The sequence below is a fragment of the Euprymna scolopes genome, chromosome 27 (assembly GCF_053919585.1).
Source record: "Euprymna scolopes isolate OS-2025 chromosome 27, ASM5391958v1, whole genome shotgun sequence".
Classification (NCBI taxonomy): Eukaryota; Metazoa; Mollusca; class Cephalopoda; order Sepiida; family Sepiolidae; genus Euprymna; species Euprymna scolopes.
The window spans coordinates 82932878-82950301 of record NC_136508.1 but is presented as its reverse complement, the minus strand read 5'-3'; the positions used below and the strand labels follow the sequence as shown (position 1 = coordinate 82950301).

General features: G+C 33.3%; 1 protein-coding gene across 3 annotated transcripts in view; it reads right to left on the bottom strand.

Moving 5' to 3' along the window:
* Positions 1 to 17424, bottom strand: part of LOC145248945 (ras guanyl-releasing protein 3-like) — a 258134-nt gene that overhangs the window by 186844 nt on the left and 53866 nt on the right. The window lies entirely within an intron of this gene.

The window sequence follows — 17424 nt, the reverse complement described above, 5'->3', positions numbered from 1 at the left end:
GGAAACTCAAGAATTCGATTGACTTTTAGGGAGAAGGTAATTGTTTTACCTTCCTTAATAAATTATAACAAAGAACAAGGCACAAAAGAAACACAAACTTCCTTTTAAACAATAACAATGAAGAGTATTTTATTTGTAGCAGGAACTGGCAGGTCAGGCTGCTAAAAGGGAAGAAGGCAAAGAAAGTTCTTTTAAGGTCACCGTCGGTCAATACTGTGTCGTCCCCAGCTGGATAGCAGTTGTCTCAAATTAAGACCGTCAATGCTATAACGAGATGTCCGGTGGACAAGAAATGAAAGAGGATAGATGTTGCTATGCTGGTGGTCCGGATCTGACTGCTAATGTTCCCTTAAGACTTTTTGGGAACAGATGAATCAATGCACCCTGTTATCTGATTGGTCAGCCTGTGGCTATAGAACTCAGAGGGGGGGGGGGCATTGATTCACCAGAGAAAATAGTTCCCTGTGACTGCTACAGACTTTACAGATTAGAAAAAAAATGAAGAAAATACAAAAGCGAAGAAAATAAAAGATAACATAAGGATCTACTCCTAAATAATTTGCAATAAATAAATCAAATACTTGAGATAAGGAAACAAAAATTAAAATTTACTGATAAAATAAAGTAAAATTAAAAATCTCTGTCCAAATATAAAAATAATAATTTATATTAATTCATATGTGATATTATCTATGTTATGACTTTTAGATCTTATTTTATTAGGTGATGCTCAATAACACATTTTCTGCTATTATGCCAACCGCTGTCCAAGTGTGCCTTATTCTTATGGTTCCAAACTGCTTAAAAGGATTTTTCTAATCAGCATGATTGCATCAGAGTTTAGAAACATACACCTATGCATTACCACAAAATTGTGTGCGCTGAATATATTGAATACTTGTGTAGAGCATATGTGGATCAGATCTTATCTTGGCTATATCAATAAAGAAATTTTCTGCTGAGCTAGCCCCTGTCCTATCCAAAATCTAGGACAAACGTCTTGCCAAATCTTGCTTGCCTGGTAGCTAGAAAATTGCTCTCTGGTATCAATTTTCAAGAATTCTGGTGAAAGAACTGACCCACAAAATTAACGCCCCATAAGTTTCTACATGCTAAAATCTTTGAATTATTACTCATTTAGTGATAGTCTGTCACCTCAAAAATGCTAAACTTCTTTTTGACCAGCAATAGATTTGGGCAATTGTATTCTACTGCAGATAACCTAACAGTCATCTCTGAACACATTGGATAAGAGAGTTGGTATTACAGTGATAGCACTTGATATATTCAAGACCTTCGACAAGGTAGCGTAGGAAGGTTTTCTCAGAATTACTGGACAAATATCCTTTTTAGCTAGAAGAAAAGTTTTGCTTGGTTTATTTCTTCCTAGAGTTTCACTCATTCCTTCATTGTGATCCACGTTGTGCGTTTTTTTCTTAGGACATGGGTTTTTGTTGTGTTGCCGCTTTATAATTTATTGTTGCCAGCTTCTTCATGCCATCATGATCCCTGTTATTTATACACTTCACCGAGTTATGTAATGGAGTTTTATTGAGAAAAAGGTTAATAATTCACAAGTGTAAGAGAGACACAATTATTAGGCTAAATTAATTTTAGATAGATAAATAGACAGAGTGCCAAAGACAATTATATTACTTTACAGCATTTCTTAGCGAAAGTTTGCATCAACATCAAAACTGTTTCAAAATCTAACGATTCTTTCTTGATTTCATTCCACCTGACGTCACATCCGTGAGCCTCTCTACATATCATTTAAAGTCTTGGTTTTTTCTGACCCTACCCATCAAATCTGAATAGAATACACTGACCGTTATTTGTTTCATGCACAGGCAAGGTCATTGTAACTTCACTCATTCATCTGTGTTAAAATCAATACTAGCAAATCTACCATCCAACAAAAAGATCCAGGTAATTCTTGATGATCGTACATCTAAACAATGTCACATTAATGTGAGTGTGCCTCAGGGGTTGATATTTACATGGTTATTATTCCTGATACTCAAAAACGACCTATGATATAACCGCATCCAAGATAAGTCTATTTGCTAATGGCACAATACGCTATTCTCAACATTCGGATAAAACAAACACACACACACACACATATCCATGGCAATGGTTGAATCTTTAGAAAGTGACCTCCAATCTGTAGTAAAATAAGGCCCAAAATGGATAGATACATTCAGTGTTACTAAGACAAAGCTCCTTTTCTTAAACAATTATAAGAAACTTTTTCAACTACTAATTACTATGGCTGATAGTACCATTCATGAGACTTGAATGTTCAAACTCCTCGATCTAACATTAATAGGTAACCTGAATTGGAACAAATACATAAGACATTTGTAGAGAAGTGTCGACGTCCTCCTACATACAGCACCTGGACTTCCCAAATTGGTCCCCCATTTTAGTAATGACCAGTATAATCAGTATAAGGAGCAGACACTAAGTTCAAAGTTCAAACATTGCATTGCGAAGATATTAAACAGTTATACAACAAATCGAAAGACAGAGAGAGTGTTAAACTAATGTAATTACAACTAAATTACCACCTGTTATAAAGCAATTATATCAAACATACAATTGGGGCAAAATAATATTGTTCACATTACACGTATATATATATATATATATATAAAATATACGATATAAAATTTTAACAATTATTAAATTTTTTTCAGGAGAAAAGTTCCAAATATAAGAACCAATGGTTAAAGAAATAAATTCACCATTAACTAAATTGAAAAGCTTTTAAATTATAGAACTATTTTAAGTATTATCCTTAACCTATTTTAATAAAATATTGAAAATTTACAGTTTAAAACTTAAAATTGGTGTACCAATCAAAAGTGTTTCTACTAAAATGCAGAATTATGTTTTTTGGGGAACTACTCTGAATTTATTGAAGAATAAATAATAAAAAGCTACAGAAATCTAAATCAGTCAGGACGTTTTAGCACTCCAGGTGTACCTACTCACCTCTTTTTAATTTATCAACCCAAATCCCAAGAAAAATTAAATATCAATTTCTACTTCTTTAAAATGCACTCTCTTCATTAGTCACTTGAATCTTTTCTCTTTCATAGACAAGGACACCTGAAGGGGAAAAATTGTTGTTGTTCGAATTTATCCACTCTTCACAGGTTCTTAAAACGCAACAATACACTCATTCCATGAAGATGAATATTTGCATGCCCATTCAACACTCCTATGTATCCATGGCACAGTTTTATTCATACCAATTCCAGGATTGACCCATCACAATTAGACTGGTGCTATCAGATCAGGCTGTTTGAAGATATCGGCTTCCTAACCTAAAATGCACCAAACATTGATGGTATTGTTTTCTTTTTCCTTTGCAAAACTCAATCATGTTCTGCAAAGACAAAAACAAATTTCTCTCTACAACAATCCAACCAAACACCATGAATAAATATTTGAATATATAAAGAATTTGAAGCATAGAAACTTTTTCTAAAATTACTGGAATCAGCTTTAATAACTCGAAAAGGGATGTATATGCCATAAAACAAGACAAAACTTGACAATCAGTCCGACAGTTTGGGTTATTTTTGAGTTGGTGATCATCTTGTATATATCCGATGAAGTATGGTTTTATGTAATTCAAGAAGGTCCACTCACACAAGAGTTACCTTATCGCGCTTTGTTAAGTTTTTTTTTTTATATTGCCAATCACCTGAGGCATCGTTATCAGAGAATGCTGACAGGGCTGCTCAGACATTCTTTTGCTGGCCAAAGTATACACACCCCTTGTGTGCAGACTTTTCAATCACCTTTTGACCTTGTGTCACATCTTCCCGTGTTGGGAGGTAGTTAAACAGCTACTGAACAAAAAGCAAAATTTCTCCTTTTATTTTATACAAATGTGTATATCTCCTTTTTGCACTCACATAAACAAATCTTATTTTATCATCAAACATGTTCTATCAGCCCTTCATCATTTCTATTCCTTTAGAAGATTATTTTCGCAAAACCTCTCATATCAGACAGAAACATTTTTGAAAGTGGGAAGATGTCTGCTTTTTCTCTCCAAGCAATGGGGAGATATACGACCATCCATACCCCCACAAACTTGGTTGGGTTTAGTTGTTTCGTTTTATGACATATCAAGCCTTTTCGAGTTATTTAATACTAAATCCAGTCATTTTGGTAAAAGTTTTTATGTTTCAAATATTTAATTAATTGTGCTTGGTTTGGTTGTTTTGTAGTGGAAAATTAATTTTGTTTTTGTCTTTGTAGAACATGATTAAATTTTGTAAAGGGAAAGTAAAAAACAATAACTTCAATGTTTGGCGCATTTTAGGTCAGGAAACCCGTACTCCCCCACCCCTCACAAACAAAAGAATCTTTGGAAGATATAAAGTTGCACTTAGTACAGATGGAAACACAATTAGGGGATAATTTGGTTTTAATGTATAAATAACTCCAAGTACATAATGAAACACTGACAGCTCTCCATGTTTTGGAGGGAGGGGTGTGTGTGTAAATTTTAATGCTTATACAGTGCTGGCAAAAAGAAAGTCTGCACTTGTAATTTTTTCAAAAACTGCAAATTTAAGCTAAATTTAATGTAACTGTTTAAACAAACTATAACTCACTTGATTCGCCTTTTATTCCCCTATAATTTTACCTGTTCATATTTAACTTTTAATTGAAATATTCTAGTGTTCACCTCAATTAAAAAAAACAAAAAACTTCAAATTGAGGAGGCAAAAAGAACGTCCGCAGCAACAAATTTGCTTAAAACCAGCTTAAATTATCGCCCCTAAATTAGTTTAAAATATACACCAACAGGCAAAAAAGCATCTCTAATCATAATTGTTGTTGTTCCAGGTTATACAACGTAACATTTAGTCCAAATGCCATGACTTCCTCTTAGTGATCGTCAGGAGCTCATTAATCTCCACCTTTCTGGTTTATTCAATCGAGAAATCGGTTGCAGATTGAAATGTGATGAGAAAATGGTATGAAAGACTGTACAAAAGCACCAAAACACCAGCAGTATCCGTGATGCCTCTAAATCTGGTTGTACTAGAGTTACTTCTAACAGGGTAGACAATGCTATCAAGATCTGCAACCTAAGAAACAGATTTGAAACGGCTCTCCAAATCCAACAACAGTGCAATCTTGTTAAAAAGTGCTCTCTTTCTATTGTCAAGAACAGATTAAAGGAATTTAATTTGCAAGGATATGTTGCAAGATGCAAGCCAATGATTTCTGTAAAGAACAGAAAGCGCCGTCTGGACTTCGTCAGATGCAATGAAGATCATGACTCTTCATATTGGTCAAAAGTGCTTTTTAGCGATGAAAGAAAGTTCAATGGTAGGCAGTATGTCCGTCGGAGGAAAGACAAAGAATTTAATCCTAGGTGATCTGTTTCAACGCTACAAGGTGGTGAAGGTTCAGTTTTGGTGTGGGGCATTATTAGTACCAATGGTCCAGGGCCTATAGTTCGTTTGCAAGGTCGAATTAATTCGACCAAGTACATTAATATGTTGACTGAGCATTTTCTACCCTACTTTGGTTGGAATTTGGATGATAATCCCATCTTCATGCAGGATAATGCTCCCATTCAATGTCAAGATGTCCCTGGAAGAGCATGATATTCCGTGTTTGGATTGGCCTGCACAATCTCCAGACCTCAATCCTATCAAAAACGTATGGCATTAGATCAAGCAACAGCTACACAATGATAAAATTTCAAATTTGGAAGAATTTTGGACAAAAATTAAAGAAAAGTGGGAGGCCCTTTTCCCGGAGTATTGCTACAGTCTAATTCAAGGAATTCACAAAAGATAACAGGCTGTCAAATTGCAGAAGGGCTATTCTACTAAATATTAACTACTTCATTGTATTTGTGTTGCATTAATGTCCTAAAGTTACATTTAAATAACAATTTTCCATTGTGCGGACTTCTTTTTGCCTCCTCAATTTGAAGTTATTTTTTTAAATTGACGTGAACACTAGAATATTTCAATTAAAATGAACAGATAAAATTATAGAAGAATAAAAGGCCAATCAAATGAGGTATAGTTTGTTTAAACAGTTACATTAAGTTTAGCTTACATTTGCAGTTTTTGAAAAGATTACAAGTGCAGACTTTCTTTTTGCCGCCTGTATATATAAAAACAAAATTGCTTAACATCTATCTTAAATTTTGAAGTAAAAGAAAAAGTACAATATTTTTTTCCATCATGGATAGATTTTTCTTTTTGTTTTTTCATGAGTGAAGGATAATTCTGGAAAAGCACCAAATAATTAAACAAACGTTTGAGTGAGGCAGTACTCTAATTTTGCTAAAAGCACTTTTAACTAGTTTTGAGACCAACACTAAAATTTTGTGTTTCTAAATTTTTGAGATGAGGATTTGTAATTCGTATTATTTGTATTCTTCAGACTACTGTTCTAATCTTGAGTGCCATTTTCACAACGTTTCGGTCGATGTAATCTCCAACTTTCTTCAGGTGTATATTGTCGAACTCAAGAATGTTTCTGTCAAAACTCTGGAATTTGGTCGGAATTTTGAATGGAACCCTTTATTTACTAAACGTCCTTGTGGTGCAATGATTAGAGTACTTGGAAAAATCAATTATAAAAATGATATTGTCCTGAAGGTTGAAGGTCCAATTCTCCGTGTGGCCGACAAAAAAATACAATTGCGAATTACTTAAGACCTCTATCCAGTCATGGCTGATGGAACAAGAGCATGCTAGCCCCGTGAGGTAAATAAAGGATTTCGTTTGAAATTCCATCCAAATTCTTATGTTCGTCAGAAAGATTCCTGAGTTTGACAAGATATACCTGAAGAAGGTCAGAGGTTACATTGACCAAAACCTTGTGAAAATAACACTCCAGATGAGAACAGTAGTCCAAAGAATCCAAATAATACGACTAAAACTTTGTTTTGAGAATTATAGGGTTTTGCAAGTTCTAGTAAAAACGAATAAGTCTACCGAGTCTGACTTTGTTAAAAATGTCAGTTTTTAAAAATTTTTTCAAGAAATTACCAAAAATAAACTAATATTTTGATAAAATAAAATCTTTCGTTATTTGATATTGGATTAAGAGATAAGCTTTATTTAAAAAGTATCTCACTTGAAATTTAAGAGGCAACTAATTTATGGAGAGAGGGTGCTATATTTCTTTTACCCTTCCTACTTAATTTGGTTCACCAACAATCTTAAAATGGTGCTTAAATTAATAATTTGAAAGATAATTCCTTGTAGAAAAACATGTTCTTTATCGTTCTCGGAAAAAAAAAAACAAACAAAAAAAAACATGAAATAAAAATAATCAATGGATTTTCTTATTCTTGTCAAACAGCTTTTTATTTGAAAATTTAAAAAACGGGAATATAAATTAACTATTGCTTTTTGTTTAGTGTGATTTATTACATTGCTGTAGTAAAACAGTTTTTTTTTTTTCTAATAAATGGTGAAAAAATTGTCGATCCAACATATTTTTATAGACTTTACTAGCAGGCCGCCTGGCATAGCCCGGTTGTAAAAGGAAAAAGACAGTTACAAGACTGCTGAAAATAAACCCAAAGCCCACTTTTTACTCTCCATATTGCAAGAAGCAACTAATTTTTAAGATTTATCATTCGATATTAGATGTTTTATGTTTTCGTTCCCATATATATTTGTATAATGTGATGATATATCTAAATTTTTTACTCCTCAATGTCATCATGTGATTATGCCGACACTTGTAATTATTTTTCATGGCCTCTCTCTCTCTATATATATATATATGATGATTTGCAACGTCTTGTCAGACGAGAGCCACTCCCTTAGTCACTTAAAGTCCATGTGCCCGAAGATGACATTTTAGCCCTTCCAGCGACTTGCACACCCTCAAGCAGACATGCCACTGAAAACGTTCACTGGTTTGTATGAAACTAACAGCAGCGGAACCTGTATCATCGTGGGCTTTCATGTGATTAACAAAACCTGCCTTAGACAACAGAGCCCGATCACACACCTTACAGATCCAGAGATCTCCATGGTTGGGCGGCAAGGTTTGGCATTTCCTACAGGAAATATATATACATATATATGTTTATTTTTTATATTATTACTAGCATGGGTACCCGGCGTTGCCTGGGTTGACATGAAGTTCCATTTGAAACCCGCCTGCTATACTAATCATTTTCATCATGGGTAACGTGGATAGCTCCACAACAATTTCAAAAAAAAAAAAAAAAAAAACGGATAAAAATATGTAAATGTAATCGCCCCCAAAAAGAAGTATCTGATACCCTCTCCACCACTACCAGATATTTCGGCAGAAGGGATCACTGTCCTAATAAAACTCACGATTTTGTAAACCTAAAAAAAATAATGTTTATAAACATTAATGCGTGCATTTATTTTGGTAAATGTGTAGTTTAGCAGCGTAAATTATTTGCCAGACAAAAAAAAAATATATAAAAACTATTTATTTTTATATAAAACACATTGTTAGACCCAAACGCTGAAATAAAACCAGAAAAAAATTTCATTTTTATTATTTTTTATCATTCATATTTATTATTCAAGGCCACTATATTGCTTTTAAAATTGGGCCTTTCTAAGGTTTGGCAGATTGGCCTTTTTAAGCTCTTTCATGAACTATGTGTTTGGCCGCCATATTTTTTTTTGTAATAAAAGAGTGTAAAAAGGCCAAATTTGGCCTTAAAAAAGTCAATCTACCAAACCTAAAAAAAGGCCAAATTTTAAATGTGTAAGGCGTGCACATTTAGTCTAATAAAAAATGATTAAAAAAAAAAAAAAAAATTTTTTTTTTTATTTCAGCCTTTGGGTCTAATAATGTTTTATATAAAAATAAATAGTTTTTAGAATTTTTTTGTCTGTCAAATAATTTACGCCGCTAAACTACACATTTACCTTTATTTTTTGTAAGGGCATTTTTTTTTACTGGCTTTTTTTTTTTTTTTTGTAAATAAAGGAAATTTTAGATTTGCTCTTTAGAGAGGGGGGGGGCTTTTCGATTTGCTTTTTATTTATTGTTTTATGTTTCTAATGTAATCCCCCCCAAAAATTGAATTTGTCATATTTTGGGGGTTGTTTTGTTTATTAAACTGTTAGGTGAAAGTAGAGAATGCTCTCATAAAAAATAATTAAATTTATCGTTATTTTATGTTTCCAATGTTATCCCCCCCCCACAGTTTTTTCCCTCCCTCTCAATCGCCAAACTTTAAAAAAAATGCTTAAGGTGACATGTCTCATTGAACGCTTGGTGGCCAAAAAGTGGGTGTTCATTTTGCATTAAATTTATATAGAAAAGTGATCCTCCACTCTAACATGTTATTTTTTTTTTTTTCAAAATTTCTTTTCTTATATTTATAAAGGCTGTTTAAATGTATTAGGCTGAAAAAAAAAAAAAAAAAAAAAAAAAAGCAGATCCCCATTTTTTTAGGGGTTAAACGCCGCTGGGCCACGTCGTATAAAGTTACCTTTTTAATTAGAAAATTAAGTTTTTGATCAATGAAATTAACGTGAAAAAATAAAAAAAATTGTGTAAATTGTGGAATTTAGAGGGGTGGGGGCAGTAGATCTGCATTTATTTAGGTATTAAACGACACTGTATTACGTGGTAAAAATTTACCTATTTCTGTATTGCCGTAAGGAATAAAATAAAACAAACAAATGAAATCTTTTCAGTTTTTTTCATAAGTGTTTTTTTTTTAATATTTAAAAAAAACAACAATAAAAGCCAAATATTTTTTCTATCTACACAGAATTATTTTTCCAGCTAGAAACTGATGAAATTACCAAATGATATTTGGTAAACGTTTGTCTTTTTTTTATAGATAGCATCTAGGGGCAAATAACCCTAAAAAGAGGTTTTAAAAAAAGGTCGCTGTTGGAAATATTAATTCCAAAATAAATTAAATATATTATCAATATAATTGTTGCTTAAAATTTATTAAATAACAATTTTTAAATAGAATACTTAAAATAATTCTCTCGCTAAAAACATTAAGATACCGCTATTTAGTAAAATCAATTTTTCTTAATGTCATATGCAAATAAGGTGATCTCTTAATTGTATATTTTTCCAAGTATCATACTATATAGAAATAAATGAAAGATTAAAGACACGTTTTGTATATATTTATCAAATTGTGAACAAACAAACAGATAGGAATACGAATTTATATATATAGATTTACAACTGACTTCGATATATCATTAGCTGTTAAATATTTATTGATTATCTATTACTAGACTAAAATGTAGAAGGCCTTCTTCACTGACCAAGGACAGAACAGATACATTTTTGTTTTTTTTAACAAAAAAAGTTACCACTTATCAAGGTCTAGATGCCACTCGAGGATAAGGGTTAACAAGTGTACAGTAATAAATGGGACACTATCGTAGTAATCGTTAATTGTGGAAATTTGGTATTTTGGATTACTTAAAGGGATGGCTCATCAAGAACTTGTTTACGTTGCACTTGAAGACGACCATATTGTAGTCAGTTGGAAAGCAGGAAAATGGAACAGAGTTCCACAGGCGTGCAGTTCTAATAAAGAAGCTTTGTTCATGGAATCTACGTTTAGGTTTAAGCATAGATAAAAGTAGGTGAAATTATTGATAGTATTTCCAGCTAGACGAGTATTTTTTTTGTGAAAGTCAGGCCAGGGGAAGGACCATAGATTGGAGCTCACACAAGCATTTGCCATGAAAATAATAAAGTAGAGACAGGCTTGCAACATCCCTTCCGTGGGAAAGAGGTTGCAGGGAGGAGAAAAGGGCAACCCCCACAAGCTACAAAGTCTATTTTGAACTCTGTCAAGGCAGGATAAAGTTGTTCTAGCATCTCCTGCAACAGTACTCCATCCTTGGATGCACTTGGCTCTTACAGGTACAGAGTTGCATCAGCAGTGAGATATCTACTGGAGTGGTAGAACGATCCCATTATTTTTCCAGCAGCCTTCGCAATGGATTTGATGTATGTGTTCCATCTCAGATCAGGAATAAAGGTCAGATCCAGAAGCTTCAAAACATGGAGTTTCCCCAAGATGAGAGCCATTTATTTCATTGATACCAGACGTGGATCAGAGCATTGATGATGCAAAGATAGAAGCTTGGTTTTAGATGTATTTAAATTAACCAGCTACCTCTTTCCCCATTGCACCTCATGATCAAGGTCAGAGGAGAGAGAATCAGAATTTGGTCGTTTACTGCCATTGAAGTGTTGCCATAGGTGGTAGTGTCGTCTGCATAAATGTTTATGAATGATCTTAGGATGGGATTTGTGAGATCATTGATATAGATCAGGAAGAGAGTTGGGCCCAGGATGGATCCAAGGGACTCCAGTCTTAATATTGTGGGCTTCTGATTTCTGCCCATCAACCACTATACTTAATAACCTATCAGAAAGAAATGATTTAATAATTAAATTTCCAGCTATACTGTAGCTGGAGATTTTGTGGAGTAGATCTTTATGCCATACTCTATCAAAGGTCTTTGATATGCCAAGAGCAATTGCCCTAGAAAGGAAGCCGCCATCACGAGATCTGCTAGAATAGAACTTTTTCTTCTCCCTTTGTCAGAAAAATCACTCATTCTAAACGAGAACTGAGACAAATTAGGAGAAGCGAGAATTATGGGAGCTGCCGACAATACATCCACAATGCATTGTCTACTTTCCATTTAAAAAAAAAATGATAATTATAAAAAGTGTTCTACTTATTACCTCATTTTAAATCATTTGCAAAAATATGTACATTTTAACAAATTAGGAATAAAGTCATCCAAAGTGTGAAAGAGAGAGAGGTATCTAGAATATCTTGAAAACTATCCCCAATTGTTGGAATTTAATTTTAAAATGATCGAATCTTTCTACTGCTCCAGACAGTACCTCACTACTGATGCAACCCTCTATTTGTACAAGAGCCAGATATGTTCTAAGATGGAGTACTGTTACCACACCTGTGGAGGTAGTACTCAGAACACTCTCCTACTTTGACAGAGTACAGAATCGACTTCAAAATCTGGAGTGGGAATGAGATGATCTCTTCTCTATCTCTTCCTCACTGAAGAGGCATTGTAACCTTTCGCTGCTCTTTCGCTGTTTTTATAGAAGGTGCTCTGGAAAAAGTGTCACAGAAGAAAAAATTTTTTCTTCCTCTGTCTACCTAAATCTAAAAGGAACCATCATAAACTTTGTTTTCAAAAACTTCCCACTTGTGGAATACAATATCACAGGTCTGCTTCTCAGCTGAGTACAACATGGTCACTTTTAAGTCCAATGTAAACAAACTTTTTAAATCGTCACAAAACTAATTTTTACGTTGCCTATCCATTGTTTGTATTTTAATATATTCACAGTTTAAATATGAGAAATTCAGTTTTCCCTTACAATTGTGAATTATCAGCAAACTAGAATTTTTAGCCCATTAAAAACAGCAAAAGTTATCGTCTGTTGACTTAGGAGTGCTTTATGTCAATGAATATGGTTAAATTTGTGCACATTTTTCCATTCACTGCACCTTATCATAATGAAGGTTCATACAAAATTTAATCGAGATTGACGAGTAGTTTTTGAGAAAAGGTGGAACGGACCAACAGACAAACAGACTAAGAGGAATATAATATATAGATTTTATTTAAATAATCAAATTTTGACTATTAATCCATAATTTCCAATAATGTCAAAGACGGAGAAATACTTTTTATTAGTGTTAGTTGTGGGTTCAAATAGTTTTGTTACCAATACAATAATAAAAAAAAATGTAGGTATCCTTTTTGACATTTCATAGGAAAGGTACAAAAGTTAAAAAAACAAAAAAACATTGCAAAACAACAAAACTCACCTATCAATTCGATATGTGCGTGTGTGAATATAAAGAGATGGTCCATACAAAAGTCTAAGAAGCAAAGTCAAATAGATTATGAAAGAGAAGAAGAATACATAAAAAAATAAGATTAAACTAATTGGGGCACGTGGTTTTCGAAAATCATCCAATCATATTAGCTATAAACAAATCTATGATGACCACTAATTAAAACAAACATCAGAGGAGTTCGTTTCTTTTGGAAATTGACTTTAAGAAAAACTGGGAGTGTCAGTAAAATTCTTCCATTTAAATGGAAGGGGAAAAGTTCAACCTATGAGTCAAGTGCAGAGGACCTTATTTTTTGATGGTGAGGAGGGGGGGGTCATGGTTAGAAATGAGAAAACTGTGACATTTACAGGATGAGCAAACATTCTTCCTATTCCAAAAGACAACAACCTCTACCGTTGCCTGTGGCAAATATTGAACAAATAAACCGATTTGAAACATTGGGAGAAAATATAAGCAACAGAAGGGAAATTAAACTCAATGAGCAACATTCAAGTCTTATTACAAAAAAAAAAAAAAAAGTAAAAATAAAAATATAATAAAGTAAAATTGAATGAAATAAAAAATATATAACCATTGTATTAATTTTAAAACTTTCTGATAATTCACAATTGTAAAGGGAAACTGAATTTCTCATGTTTGAACAATAAAATATTTAAAATACAAAGAATGAGTAGAAAAAGGAGAAATTAATTCTGTGACAATTTAGAATTGTCATAACGCAACCATGACAGCCATCTGCTAGTATAATATTCTGATTCTATTACACTATAAGGACCCTAATTACTTGCCTCACCACGAGGGCATACTTAGATACAAGGTCGGCTTTTAATGTGTGAATGGGAGCTAGCTCTCCAAAATAAAGAGGCATTCTGGATCAAAACAAAAAACAATGCCTCTGTCAAAAAGGATTTTTCCTTCACCAACCAAGGATAGAAAAGATTACGTTTAGCATCAGAACAGATGCTACATGTTGCTGATATCTAAAATGCCTCTGCGACAAGTCCCCATTTGCTTGCATCCCCACAAGGGCAAAGTTAGATATAAAGTTGGTTTTTAATGTGGAGGAAAATCCATCTCTACAAAAAAGGGTACCACAGATTGAGACAAAAATAAAAAAAATTGCTTCAGTCGAGAAGGATTTATCCTACACTAATCTGATGGAGAGAGAAGATGAAGTGCAGTATCAGAACATACATTTTGCTCCAAGCCAAAAGCCAAAAAATATTCTATCAAGGCAGTTAGAATATCATGTATTTTGTACCATTTTGTTCTAGCTGGAGATGGAGCATTCTATTGGATGCCAGAAATTCACACACCATCTCATACATTCCAACTGTCTCTTTAAGTGCAATCATTTATATATCCCTTGCACAGGTATATTTTTCAGATACTTTTCGAAATTCTTTTTCACAGTTGCTCCCATAATTACTGGAATGCTAGAGATCTTCCTAAGATTCCAGTTTCTTTTCATGTCATGCATAAGACTTTGGTATTTGGTATATGCCAAATTTTTATCCTTAATAGCTATTTTCTTTTTCAGTAATTCATTATTTTGAAATTATTGACTAGTGTTTGGCTGGGATCAAAGTGCAGTATTTGTTTTCATACCACAATTCAACCATTCTGTTCTAGGTCAGCAAAAGAGAGATTCTTCGAAACTTAGTCCCAATCCAAATTTTCCCTAGATTAAAAACTGATCCTTTTCTTTCTTATTAGGAAGGGGTCATTGATTATCAAAACCCAGAGGTCACTCGTGCATAAGGATTAATGAGTGTCAGATAGTCAGTGAGACAACACAGTGATTAATGGTGGAAGTTGGGTAGTGTTCGTTTATTTAAGGGGACAGCTCAACAGCAACTTTTTCACATTAGAATTGAAAGCAGCCATGTTACAGTTGGAAGCAGACCTATGGCATTGTGTTCCACAAATGACCAGTTCAAGAAAAAAACCCAAAAAAACTTTGATCATAGAATTTACATTTGATCTAAGACACAGATAGAAAATAAGGGAAATTGTTGTATTATTCATCGGACTACTGTTCTCATCTTGAGTGTGACCTACTTCAGGTGTATCTTGTCGAACTCGGGAATGTTTCTGTCGAACTCAGGAATTTTTATGGAATTTCGAGCGAAACCCTTTACTTCACGGGGGTAGTGTGCTCTTGTTTCATTAGCCATGACTGGATAGAGGTCCTAAGTAATTCGCAAATGTATTTTTCGGTCGGCTACACTGAGGATTGAACCTTCAACCTTCAGGAGAAGGTCACTTTTACATTTGTTTTTTCCCAGTACTCTAAAGGGTTCCGTTCAAAATTCCGTCCAAATTACCGAGTTCGACAGAAACAGTCCCGAGTTCGACAAGTTACACCTGAAGAAGGTTGGAGGTTATATCAACCGAGACGTTGTGAAAATCACACTCAAGATGAGAACAGTAGTCCAATGGATAATAATACAAATAACCAATCCTCATCTCAAAAATTCAGAAACGTCAGGGACATTATTATTTGTTGTAACTAGACGAGCGTCTGCTGTGAATGTTCTGCAGAAAGTGTGGGGGGGGCACCATCGATAAAAGCTCAATTAAGCACCTGCAACGAAAATGACGATGAAGCAAAGACAGACCATCTCTATATCTCTCTATGAGAAAGAGGAAGTAGGGTGGATATAAGAGCCTTGCCCTCATCAGATAAGGAAGGAGTAAATAAATATGAACTAGTATGTTTATCAGTTTCAGTTTTAAATTCATTAAAACTAATTTTTACACAATAACTAAATAAATGTTCAAAGTTTGATTTTTGTAAACAGTCAAGAAACTTGATGCAAGAGAAATAAACAATGGCTGTAGTGGGGCAGGTTATCTAAATATTTCATAAAAATCTTTCATTGATATAAGCATCAAAATTGGCATAAATGACGTTCAGAACACACATTTTAAGAAAAGAACGTTAGCTATCAGAAAATTCAAGATGGCCGCAGAAGCAAACCTGACAAATTTCAATTTTGGTGCTTGTATCACCAAGTGAAAGATTGTTTCAGCAATCTGCCCCACTACTGCCAGTGATTAAAACATTGAATTAAAGTTTCTTTGAGACTTTCGAAAGCAAGAAATACATACATATGTGTGTGTGTGTTTTGTTTAAATTTAATTCAGAAAAACGTTTTTCAGAACAGAAATTTATTTTTTGAATAAAGAATACAGTTAAAATAATTAAAAAAAAAAAACTTACTCCATACTATAAATGCTACACACTTTGAATGCTAACGGCTTTTTTCCCTTCAGAAATAGAACAAAGACACCTATTTCATGTTTCAAATAACAGGTATATTTTCAAATATTGTACTGATATTTTATTTCTTCAAATTAATCATTCTGAAGAAGTCTTGAAATAATGATGAAACGTTTCTAGTTTGTTCAGTTTTCAATCTCTACATTACATTGGAATATTACTTCCATAATTTTCATCATATATATATATACACACACATACTCGTATGTATAAAATCCCCATGAAGAAAAAAATTAAACTTGTTATGAACATATTTTAAAAATGCATAAATCATGTTTGCTATGTACTACAATACTTGATATAAATATAAAATATACGAGAAAGACTGGTAACTTTGACCCCTATTATGACCTCTTAACATTTATTGTTTTGAGCTCAAATCAAGTTATTAAGTTAGATCCATGTCCAAGGAACCTATATCTAAAATTTAAAGTGTTTAGACCCGAAATTGGCGGAAGAGTGGGTAGAGTTCTCAAAGGTCAAATCGTTGAAATTTGACCCCTTAACAGTCAAATTTTTGGCCGAAAACGGATTACAAAGATTTTCCCAAATCTCCATACCCTGTATATCAAATTTCGAGTCTGTAGACTGAAAATTGACAGAGTTATTGTGTAAGGAAATACACACAGACAGATACTTTCACTTTTATAGATATGAAAATTAATTAACTTTCATGTAGTCATTCGCATATCCATGACTGAGTATGTTAAGCTCGTTTTAATTTTTAAATAGAAAAAGTAGGCTTTTAATATCAGTGGCAGAGCAAGAAAAAACTCAACTTATATATATATATATATATATGCAGGGCGCTCGGCATTGTCCGGTCATAAAATATGCTTAAATAAGATTTGTATTAATGCAAATTTCGTATTTATTATTATAATATATTAGACCCAATATATAGTAATGATTTAAAAAGTTAAAAAGGATTCGTACACCACCACCTAGAATCACAACCATAACGTTTCGCTCACAATTTGTTTTTCCTCTGCCGTTAATGACTGAGCTATGAAGACATGTTTGCGGCAAGTCTAAATATTAAAATATGAACCAATAGTTTTTTTTGTTTTTTTTTACAAGGTGGTCACCACTTATCAAGGCCCGGAAGCCACTCAGGGATAAGGGTTATTGTAAGTACAGTATGTTAGTGTGGATATTTAATAAAGTGTCTACTTAAGGGGGCGGTTCATCAGAAATTTGTTTACGTTGGACTTGAAGACATCGAAGTTGTAGTCAG